The following is a 12,451-nucleotide window of genomic DNA, read 5'->3' as shown; positions in this document are numbered from 1 at the left end:
TTGCATAAACCGTTAGCAGTTGTCTCACCGGTTAAATGCTTGCTCGCAAACTACGCGGTTCTGGATATTTCTATCATGATGGGCGACTTCAAGTTTCTGGCTACTCCAATGGTCCTTGGTAACTCAGATATTGATCTTATTCTCGGAATGGACTGGCTTTCTAAGCACAAGGCTCAGCTTGATTGTGCAGCCAGGCAGATTCAATTAACACATTCGTCTGAGGATGTAATCGTCTTTACTGCTCATGATAATACCATCCGTCTATTTTCTCTCAATGAGAAGGGTGAGTTGGATGCCATTTCTCAGATTCCAGTCGTTTGCGAATATCAAGACGTCTTTCCAGAAGAGCTTCCAGGAATGCCTCCGCAACGGCCAGATGAATTCGTCATCGATCTTGAGCCTGGCACGGATCCTGTTTGCAACTGTCCTTACAATCTTGGACCTGAAGAGTTGAAGGAGCTGAAGAAGCAACTCGATATTCAAGAGTGTATGGGTATCATCCGACCTAGTTCTTCTCCATGGGGTTGTGGAGTTCTTTTTGTGAGGAAGAAGGATGGAACAGACCGACTTTGTGTCGACTACCGTCCATTAAACAAGAAGACTATAAAAAACAAGTACCCACTTCCCAACATCAATGAGCGGTTTGAATAACTCAAAGGTGCTCATGTATTCTCCAAGCTTGATCTCCGTATGGACTATCATCAGATTCGCATTCGTGAAGAAGATATTCCCAAGACAACTTTCAGAACAAGCTATGGTTCATATGAATACACTATCATGTCTTTCGGCCTTGTCAATGCTCTGCCAACATTCTCTCGCATGATGAATTTCATCTTCAACGCCTACACAAATGACTTCGCCTTGGTCTACCTTGATGACATTTTGGTCTTTTCCAAGAACAAGGAGGATCATCCCAAGCACTTACGTTTAGTGCTGGATAAACTCAGAGAACATCAGTTCTATGCGAAGTTTTCAAAGTGCGAGTTTTGGCTCGATGAGGTTCTCTACCTTGGGCATATCATCTCTGCCAAGGGCATAGCGGTTAATCCTGGGAAGGTGTCTGCAATTGTGAATTGGGAACCACCTCAGAATGTGAAGCAACTCCGCAGCTTCCTTGGTCTCGCAAGCTATTATCGGAGGTTCGTTGAGAACTTCTCAAAGATTGCGAAGCCTCTTTACAACCTTCTCCAGAAGCACGTCAAGTACGTCTGGTCTCCTGAATGTGACATCGCTTTCAACACCCTAAAAGAGAAGTTAGTCACTGCTCCAGTTCTGACTCCTCCTGATGAATCCAAACCGCTTGAAGTCTTTTGTGATGCTTCCCATCAAGGTCTTGGTGCAGTGTTGATGCAAGAGAAGAAAGTTGTGGCCTATACCTCTCGCCAGTTGAAGACCAACGAAAAGAACTACCCCACTCATGACCTCGAGTTGGCGGTAGTTGTCCATGCTCTTTTAACTTGGAGACATCTCTTATTGGGAAGAAAAGTGGACATCTTCACTGATCATAAGAGTCTCAAGTACATCTTCACTCAGCCAAATCTCAACCTCAGGAAGACTCGTTGGGTCGAAATGATTCTAGAGTATAATCCGAGTATCGAATATACTCCAGGAAAGGCCAATGTAATTGCTAATGCATTGAGCAGGAAGGCTTACTGCAATAGTTTGATTCTCAAGCCTTACCAACCCGAGCTTTGTGAAGCTTTCCGCAAACTCAATCTGCAAGTTGTTCCTCAAGGATTTCTGGCCAATCTCCAAGTCTCTCCTACTTTGGAAGATCAGATTCGCGAGGCTCAACTTCTTGATGCCATGGTGAAGAAGGTGAAGATTGGGATTGCTAAGAGTCAACCCAAGTACAAGTGCTATCATCTTGATGACAAGGATACTCTATTCTTCGAGGATCGCATTGTTGTGCCTAAAGGTGACCTTCGTAAAGTCATTATGAACGAGGCTCACAATTCACTCCTCTCTATCCACCCTGGAAGTACAAAGATGTACCATGACCTCAAGCAGTTGTATTGGTGGACTCGAATGAAGCGCGAGATTGCTCAGTTCGTGAATGAATGTGATGTCTGCAGAAGAGTGAAGGCAGAACACCAACGACCAGCTGGTCTCCTACAACCTCTTGCCATTCCAGAATGGAAGTTTGACCATATTGAGATGGACTTCGTGACTGGATTTCCAAAGTCCAAGCGTGGCAATGATGCTATCTTCGTTGTCATCGACAAACTCACTAAATTGGCTCATTTCCTTCCTATAAAAGAATCTATCACAGCAGCTCAGTTGGCATAGCTATATACCTCCAGGATTGTCTCCCTACATGGCATTCAGCAGTTGATATCTTCAGATCGTGGTAGCATCTTCACCTCCTAGTTTTGGGATTCTTTTCAGAAGGCCATGGGCACCAACATTCGCTTCAGCACAGCTTTTCATCCTCAAACTAGTGGCCAAGTCGAGCGTGTCAATCAGATTCTTGAAGATATGCTCAGGGCTTGCGTTATCTCTTTCAGTATGAAGTGGGAAGATTGTTTTCCATATGCCAAGTTCTCCTACTACAACAGCTTCCAAGCGAGTTCGGGCAAGGCCCCGTTCGACATTCTCTATGGCAGGAAGTGTCGCACTCCTGTTAACTGGTCAGAAACTGGTGAACGTCAACTTCTTGGTAATGACTTGATCACAGAGGCAGAAGAAATGTGCAAAGTCATTCGTGATAATCTCAAAGCCGGGCAATCGCGCCAGAAGAGTTACTATGATAGCAAGCATCGTGACTTGGCTTTCGAGATCGGAGACCATGTCTACCTTCGCATCTCTCCAATGAAAGGTACTCGTCGCTTCGGTATCAAAGGGAAGCTTGCCCCTAGATACATGGGTCCTTTCAAGATCGTCAGCAAAAGAGGCGATCTCGCCTATCAACTTGAGCTTCCCTCCAACTTTGCAAACGTGCACGACGTGTTTCATGTCTCTCAACTCCGCAAGTGCTTCAAGACTCCTGACCGCACCGTCAACTTCGAAGAGATTGATCTCCAAGAAGACCTATCTTATCATGAGCACCCAGTTGCTATTCTTGAAGAAACTGAGCGCAAGACTCGCAACAAGTCTATCAAATTCCTCAAAGTCAAGTGGTCACATCATTCTGACCGTGAAGCCACTTGGGAACGCGAGGATCACCTCCGTTCTGAGTACCCATAGTTTTTCCAGTCCTAGATCTCGGTACGAGATCCTTTCGTAGTGGTGGAGTGTTGTAACACCCTGGATGTAACTACCTTAATTGTATTCCAACTCTTGCCTTTTCCCGCACTAAGTTATTCTATTTCCTCATTGTCGGGTTTTGTTTCCGTGTGTTTTGTCTTTGTCATGCTTCTCATATCATGTCATCATGTGCATTGCATTTTCATACGTGTTCGTCTCATGCATTCGAGCATTTTCCCCGTTGTCCGTTTTGCATTCCGGTGCTGCTATGTCCTCCGGTGTCCCTTTCTACCTCTTTTTCATGTGCGGGTGTTAAACTTTTTCGAATTGGACCGAGACTTGTCATGCGGCCTTGGTTTACTACAGGTAGACCACCTGTCAAGTTTCATGCCATTTGGACTTCGTTTGATACTCCAACGATTAATCGACAGACCGAAAAGGCCTCGTGTGTGTTGCAGCCCAACACCCCTCCAAAGTGGCCCAAAACCCACCAAAACCCTCTCCATCACCTAGGCTGTTCGATCACGATCGCGTGGCCGAAAACTGCACCTCATTTGGAGCTTGCTAGCTCGCTCTACCTCTATATATAGACACCCCCATTCCAAATCCGGACGAAACCCTAGCCCCCTCCCTCTCCTCGCGCGCCAGACAAAAATCCCGACACCGGTTGTGTCCATTTCGCCCCGCCGCTGCCACGTGTCATCCCGTGGTTTGCCGCGGTAGCCGCCCCACATCGCTGGCCCTTGAGGCCCGGGACGGGCCCTCTCGGCCCACGCGCGCCCGCCGCCGCCATCCCTCGCCCGCGGAGCCACGCCGCCCGCGCCGGCCACCCGCTCCGCCGCCGACGCCCTTCGCCACCCTGCCGCCATCGCCACTGACCAGTCGCTGCTCCGGTTCCGCCTCCAGTGCCCCGCACCACCGCACGACGCCGCCGAGTCGCCCCCTCGTCGTCCGCGCCGGCGAGCGCCGCCAAGTCCGGCTACCCGGCGCCACCCCGTGTCCCTCTCTGGTGAAGCTCAGCCACCTTCATACTCCGGCGAACTGCTACAATAACTCCGGCGTCGACGAACCTCGTAATCCGCACCAGATCTAGATTTGAGACGTTTGGGTTGACTTTTCCCCCCGTAACCCTAGATTTTTTGCATACTTTGACGCATCATAACTTCATCATCGTTGCTCCGATTCGTGCGTGTAGCATATCAGAATGTTCGTCTCGATGAGTACATCATTTCATCTCATTGCATCATTTCCATTTGAGCTCATCTTGGTGCCTGAAATGCTGTTGGAAGAGGGCTATGTGATCATAGTTTCAGATCTGTTTCAGCAAATGCACTTTTGTAATTTTTGCCATGATTAATGTGTGCATGCTATGATCCTGAGCTCTACATGTGTTTTGAAGTATGCCATGCCAGCGGTGTATGCCATGTATTTTTGTGATCTTTGTGATGACTAGCACAAGCATGAAAAGTAGCTTACTTCATGATGATGATTTCAGGGACTTAGAAATATTCTAAGTCCTTACCCTGTCATTATTTTTTATGCCATATGTTCATGTTGTTTCCTAGTGATCCATGCCTCTTTTGAGCATGATCAGTAATGATGTTTTGTAGATATTGTGGTGCGCTATCCATCCATATCTTTGTTTGTAATTATGGAACACCCTATCTTGAGTCAATCGAGCTCTACTTTTGCTATAAAATGTTCCTGGAAGATTGTTAACATGTTTAGCAATTTTGCCGAGCTTGTTGTAGTTGATTTGTGCATGCTATGATGTTGTTCTTGCCATGTCTAGCTTCTATGCCATGTCTATTTGTTGGGTGTATGCTTAGATTATCATGCAATGCCTCGTGGTGAGTGCATCGAGCTCGTAAACATGCCTACTTGATGTATGTTTTGCATGCTCCAGTTTTTCACAAAGTCTGAATCTGTTTATGTTTTTGCTATGTTCAGGTGGTTGCAATTGTATTTTCTGATCCCATTGGGCTTATGGTCAGTAAGGGACTTTCTTTGTATGCTTTGAGTAGCTTCATGCCATGCCTTGCCTTGCCATGACATGATCCTGTAGCATGTAGTTATCGTGCTCTAAACATTGCTTCCTGATGTTAAATTCCTGTCATGCTGTTAAACATGATCCTGTAGCTTGTAGTGTGAAACCTGTTATCTTTTGCACTTTTGCCATGCTTGTTTGAACATGCTATTGAGTGAATTAGCCGTAGCTCAGTGTTAAACTTTTGTCAAGCATCATGGGTGGATCCCTTCCATGTATTTTGTTGCCAAGTTTGAGTGCAGTAGCTTATTTATCTTGATGCATTTAGAAGACTACTTGCTATTAATCGCAGACCGGTGCCATATTTGTTTTGCTTGCCATTTCCAAACCGTGCATCCGATTCCGGTGATCTTTATATCGATTTCGACCGAAATCACCTCCTCTTTCCATTGGCACTCTTGGATTTCCATGTTCAGGCCAGGTTCAATCATTCCTTTCCAAATCATGCCTATGCATCACATATCGCATCCCGCATATCATACCATGTTTGCATCATGTTGCTTGAGCATTGCACGTGGTTGATTGTGTTCCTTTTGATTGTTGTTCTTGCTTGGGTAGAGCCGAGAGACGAGTACGTGATCGAGGAGCCCGTTGAGTATGCTTACGAGGATCAAGTCAACTTTGAGAACTTTGCAGGCAAGATGACCATACCCTCGAAATCACTTCTATCTTTGCTTGCTAGATGCTCGCTCTTTTGCTATGCCTATGCTACGATACCTACCACTTGCTTATCATGCCTCCCATATTGCCATGTCAAACCTCTAACCCACCTTGTCCTAGCAAACCATTGTTTGGCTATGTTACCGCTTCACTCAGCCCCTCTTATAGCGTTGCTAGTGGCAGGTGAAGATTGGAGTTCGTTCCTTGTTGGAACATGTTTATTGTTGGGATGTCACAATATTATCTTGTTTATCTTAATGCACCTATATACTTGGTAAAGGGTGGAAGGCTCGGCCATATGCCTGGTGTTTTGTTCCACTCTTGCTGCCCTAGTTTCCGTCATGTCGGTGTTACGTCCCCGGATTTTGCATTCCTTACACGGTTGGGTTATAATGGGAACCCCTTGACAGTTCGGCTTTAATAAAACTCCTCCAGCAATGCCCAACATTGGTTTTACCATTCACCACCTAGCCTCTTTTTCCCTTGGGTTCCGCGGACTCAAGGGTCATCTTTATTTAAACCCCCGGGCCAGTGCTCCTCTGAGTGTTGGTCCACCTTGTCAGCCGCCGGTGGCCACCAGGGGCAACTCTGGACTGGCCTAGCGGAAGTTTGGACAATCTGGTGTGCCCTGAGAATGAGATATGTGCAGCTCCTATCGGGATTTGTCGGCACATTCGGGTGGCTTTGCTGGTTTAGTTTTACCATTGTCGAGATGTCTTGTAACTGGGATGCTGAGTCTGATCGGATTGTCTTGGGAGAAGGAATATCCTTCGTTGACCGTGAGAGCTTGTGATGGGCTAAGTTGGGACTCCCCTACAGGGATTTGAACTTTCAAAAGCCGTGCCCGCGGTTATGGGTAGATGGTAATTTGTTAATGTCCGGTTGTAGATAACCTGAAACTTAACTTAATTAAAATGCAGCAACTGCGTGTGTAACTGTGATGGTCTCTTCTCGGCGAAGTCCGGGAAGTGAACACGGTGTTGGAGTAATGCTTGACGTAGGTTGTTCTAGGATCACTTCTTGATCATAGTTGTTTGACCGTGCTTGTGCCTTCTCTTCTCGCTCTCTTTTGTGAATATGTTAGCCACCATACATGCTAGTCGCTTGCTACAGCTCCACATCATAACTTTTTGCCCTTCCTATAAGCTTAAATAGTCTTGATCGCAAGGGTGTGAGATTGCTGAGTCCCCGTGACTCATAGATTCCTTCCAAAACCAGATGCAGGGACTGATGATACCGCTCCAGGTTATTCAACTAAGCTCAAGTGGCTGTTCGATGAGGACTCAGGATGATACTACGTGTTTTTCCCAGATGATCAGTAGTGGTGCCCAGTTGGGGCGATCGGGGACTATGTTGCATTTGGGGTTTATCTTTATTTTGGTAACGTAGTCGGACCTTGAGTGTATTTGGATGAATGTAATGTTATTTATGCATTGTGTGACGTGGAGAGTGTAAGCCAACTACGTATCTCTTTCCCTTTATGTATTACATGGGTTGTTTGCAAAGATTACCTCACTTGCGACATTGCTTTGAATGCGGTTATGCCTCTAAGTCGTGCTTCGACACATGGGAGATATAGCCGCATCGAGGGCGTTACAGTGTAGGCCGAGCTGCTACATGTGGCCAGCGGCCGTGGCCTCGGTCAAGAGTGAAACAAGAGCTACGGGATGGACTCAAGCCGGGGACGAATTTGGGGAGGATCGGATTCTCACCATGGCCTCGAGGAACACGACGAGGGGGCCCAAGATGACAAAGGGACGACAGGGCTCGCTAAACTTGGCGTTCCTCTGTACCGTGAAGAGGATGAAGCAGAGGAAGACGACGTCGAGGAACTTGGTGACTCCGGCGGAGAGGGCTACACGGGAGAAGAGCGGGCCACGGAATGGTGTCTTGGCGGTGCCGCGAAGGTCCATGAGGAAGGAGGGAACCGGCGGAGCGGGCTACGCGGGAGAAGAGCTTCGGCTTGTCCCAGACATGGCTTCGGAAGGTGAGGCTGCAGGTCGCGTAGGTGCCTTTTACCTAGGCGGCGGCAGCGGAGAAGAGGGAGAGGAGGAAGGTGGAAACCCTAGGGCGTGATTGGAGGTTTTATAGGGGGCGAGGCGAGCTGGTTTAGTGAAAGCACAAGTGCTCCCTGGGTGATTTTGGTAATTAATGTCAACATATCTCTTGTTGGAGTAATGTTTTATCTAGTGTATTTCAGACAAGTTCAACAATGGCGTGGAAAGGAGAAGAGGATGTGGAACCCCTTCAAGATGCTAAGGACACATATTGGCAAAAGCTCAAGAGTCTTCGTTTCTATTTTAGTGATCCAAGATCACATTGAGTCCATAGGAAAGCCAATACTATTAAAAGGGGATGCAGTGTTGCTTACTGGTCTACTTGCTCAAAATGCTTAGCAATATTGCTCCAAAGCCCTCAACCACTTTCTCATTTTTAAATATGTCCAAAACTCAAAGTCAAACTCGGCCCCATCGAAATGTTCTACCCGGCGCCACCGAGTTCATTTGACCTAGCTACTACCAGAAACCCTAACACTTCGATCACACCGATACGACTCTCGGTCTCACCGAGATGGCCTTGCAAACTCTCTGTTGCCTGTTGCAATTATTTCGGTCTCACTGAAATGTGCAATCGGTTCCACCGAGTTTGCTTGACCAACTCTTTGTTTGCTCTTTGCTGAAATCAGTCTCACCGAGTTCAAGCAATCGGCTTCCCTGAGATGAGGTTTTGCCATAGCCCTAGCACATCGGTCCCACCGAGTTGTTCCAGTCGGTCCCACCGAGATTCCTAACTTTAGCATTTTGAACTGATTCTGTCTGTCCTAGTTCTTCTATTCGGTTTGACTGAGTTGGGTCAAATGTGTGTAACAGTTGGATTTTGTGCGGAGGCTATATATACCCCTCCACCCCTTCTGCATATCTGAGAGAGCCATCAGAACGTGCCTACACTTCCAACATACATTTTCTGAGAGAGAACCACCTACTTATGTGTTGAGATCAAGATATTCCAATCCTGCCACAAAATTCAGGATTTCTTGCATTCCCCAAGTTGCTTTCCACTCAAATCATCTTTCCACCGTATCCAAATCTGTGTGAGAGAGTTGAGTGTTGTGGAGACTGTCATTTGAAGCACTAGAGCAACGAGTTCATCATCAACACAACATCTATTACCTTTTGGAGAGTGGTGTCTCCTGGATTGGTTATGTGTCACTTGGGAGCCTCCGACAAGATTGTGGAGTTGAACCAAGAAGTTTGTGAGGGCAAGGAGATTGCCTACTTCGTGAAGATCTACCCGAGTGAGGCAAGTCCTTCATGGGCGATGGCCATTGTGGGATAGACAAGGTTGCTTCTTCATGGACCCTTCATGGGTGGAGCCCTTCATGGACTCGCGCAACCGTTACCCTTAGTGGATTGAAACCTCCATCAATGAGGATGTACGATAGCACCACCTATCAGAATCATGTCAAAAATCTCCATGTCTTCATTGCGTTTGCACACTCCAATCCCATCCCTTTACTTTCTTACAATTAGCATGCTTTACTCTTTTCGCTGCTCATACTCTTGCCATGCTTAAACATGTGCTAAAACTTCGCCTCAACTTGAAGAACTTAAAAATTGCCACTTTTACTTGTTGAGGGTCAAATCACCCGCTCTAGACCCCTCTTCCCGATCCTTTCAATTGGTATCAGAGCATTGGTCTCCATTTCTTTAGTTTAATCACCATTGGAGGAAGATGGATGAGTCTATGATTGGGAGTATTTGATGTAGAGTGCCTATTCTTGACGGAGAGTTCTATAGTTCTTGGAATAATGAGATGCTTGAGATTTTTAATGAATATAACTTGAATAGGTACATTACTAGCCCTTACACGCGCCTCATTCATCCTTTGCATCCTACCCCCGATGAGTATCTTGACATGACCCGCAATCTTAGAATAGTTGATCTTATCATGAGAGCATTGCTAGAAATTTGCTTGTGTGCTTGCCTACATTTGAATGTGCTTATACTATATGGAAATATCTTGAAAGTGCTTTCCAAACTATTCCTTGAAAAATCTAGATGAAATTCTCCAAAAGTCCATTCCTTTGCAGAATATGGACACTAGTGATCCTAAATTTGATTATTGTCTATTTGAGCTTCGTGACCTTACGCATGCTAAAGGAGTTGTTGGAGTCATTAGTAGCTTCATTTCGCAAGTCATTAGAATCATAAGCATGAACATTGTCATGGTCATACATCTAATGAATCACTCTCTCTAGGTGATGATCATTCACATGACGATGTTGAGCATGGATATTATGATGAGGATGATGACAGTGACTTTGATCTTGATTAGTCAATGAGACACTTTGGTCTTATGGCTAACCTTCGTAGCTACATGGCCGGATGAAAGTAATGGGTTCTTGATAGTGGAGTACAGATCATATGACTGGAGATAGCGACATGTTTCGTGAGCTTGCTGAAAACGATGGTCCCCGAAAGTATGTCACTTTTGGTGATAACTCAAAGGGTAAGGTAGTTATCCTTGGTAAGGTGGCCATCTCCCATGATATCTCTATCCAAAACGTCATGCTCGTTGAATCCCTTGGTTATAATCTACTTTCCGTATCTAGACTAGCTGACTTCGGTTTGAATGTTCTATTTACTGAAATAGATTGCCAAGTGTTTCAAAGAGATAATCATAATATGTTCTTTACCGACATTCATAGAGGTAATCTATACATTGTTGATTTCACTAAGAGAGCTCAACCTTGTAGTTTCTTAATTGCTAAATCCTCTAAAGGTTGCTTGTGGCATAGAATATTAGGTCATCTGGGTATGTGAAATATTGATAAGCTTATTAAAGGTGATCCTATCCTTGGTGTTGAAGATGTCAAGGATAGACTTTGCCATGCTTGTCAAGAAGGAAAACAAGTTGGAGGAAGTCATCCCGTGAAGAACCTCATGTCCATGAGAAGACCGCTTGAGCTACTTCATATGGATCATTTCGGTCCCAACGCCTACAAGAGTCTCGGTGGTAACTCATTCAGTTTGGTCATTGTTGACAACTTTTCAAGATTTATGTGGGTGTTCTTTCTTGATGATAAATCGCAGGTCCAAAAGATCTTCAAGAACGTCGCTAAGAAGGCCCAAAACCAATTTGAAGTGAATATCAAGAAGGTTCGAAGCGACAACGAAACGGATTTCAAGAACGCCAATGTGGATACCTTTCTTAACAAACAAGGGATTTCAAATGAGTTCTCGGTTACGTACACACCTCAAAACAATGGAGTTGTTGAGAGGAAGAATTGGACACTTATTGAGATGGTGAGAACGATGCTTGATGAATACAAGATGCCAAGACACTTTTGTGAGGAAGAGGTTGAGACAACTTGTCATGCTATGAATCCACTGTATCTTCACAAGCTTCTCGGCAAGACAGCATACGAGCTTCTCACCGGTAACAAACCCCAAGTTGGATACTTCTAAGTATTTGGCTCAAAGTGTTAAATTCTCGATAACCATCATTGCTTGAAATTTTCTCCCAAATCTCATGAAAGTTTCCTACTCAGTTATGGCTCAAACTATCACACTCACCGTGTCTACAACCATTTCACCCGAAAGGTTGAAGAGACAGTAGATGTGAAGTTTGATGAATCTAACGACTCAAAAGTAGAGCAATTGCCAATTGATGTAGGAGACAAAGATCCTTCGGAAGCAATTCAAGATTTTCCTTTGGCAAGATTCGCCCAAAGGAGGTGAAGGAGAGTACCTCGTCCGTTCAAGTGGAAACCTCAACTTCACACCAAGATGAACCACAAGTTGATTTGGAGGCATCCACAAGTGGAACACGTCAAGACGGAGAAAGTGAGGAAGTATATCTAGATGAAACACATCGACCTCCCTCACCACCTCCACAAGGGAACGAAAGTGCCAACAATGATGAAGGAGGAAAATAATAAGAATAAGACAATGAAGAGGAGGTTCCACCCCAACCCAAACAAAAGCACTCACGAGTTAGAGCAAGAGTCACAAGAGACCATCTAGTCAAACAAATCTTTAATGATATTCAAACTGGGATAATTACTTGCTCTAAAACTCATTTAGATAAATTTTGTGAACACTACTCTTTCATTTCTAGTATTGAACCTATGAAGGTTGAAGAAGCTCTCGAGGATCCGGATTGGTTGAATGTTATGCATGAAGAGCTACACAACTTCGAGAGGAATCAAGTGTGGACATTGGTGAAAAGCCAGACGACAACCACAATGTCATTGGAACCAAATGGGTGTTTTGGAATAAGAAAGATGAGGATGGACAAGTTGTACGCAACAAGGGCCATCTCATCGGCCAAGGCTACACTCAAGTCGAAGGTATGGACTATGGTGAGACATATGCCCCCGTTGCTAGACTTGAGTCCATACGCATCTTACTTGCTTATGCCAATCACCATGATATCACTTTATACCAAATGGACATTAAAATGCTTTTTTAAATAGAGAAATTGAGGAGAAGTCTATGTTAAAAAACATCCCGGCTTTGTCAATCCTAAGAAACCTAATCATGTCTACAAACTTCA

Source organism: Triticum urartu, chromosome 6A (assembly GCF_056163025.1).
Source record: "Triticum urartu cultivar PI428250 chromosome 6A, HENAU_Tu73, whole genome shotgun sequence".
Lineage (NCBI taxonomy): Eukaryota > Viridiplantae > Streptophyta > Magnoliopsida > Poales > Poaceae > Triticum > Triticum urartu.
The sequence above is the reverse complement of the archived record's forward strand: the minus strand, read 5'-3'. Positions refer to the sequence as shown.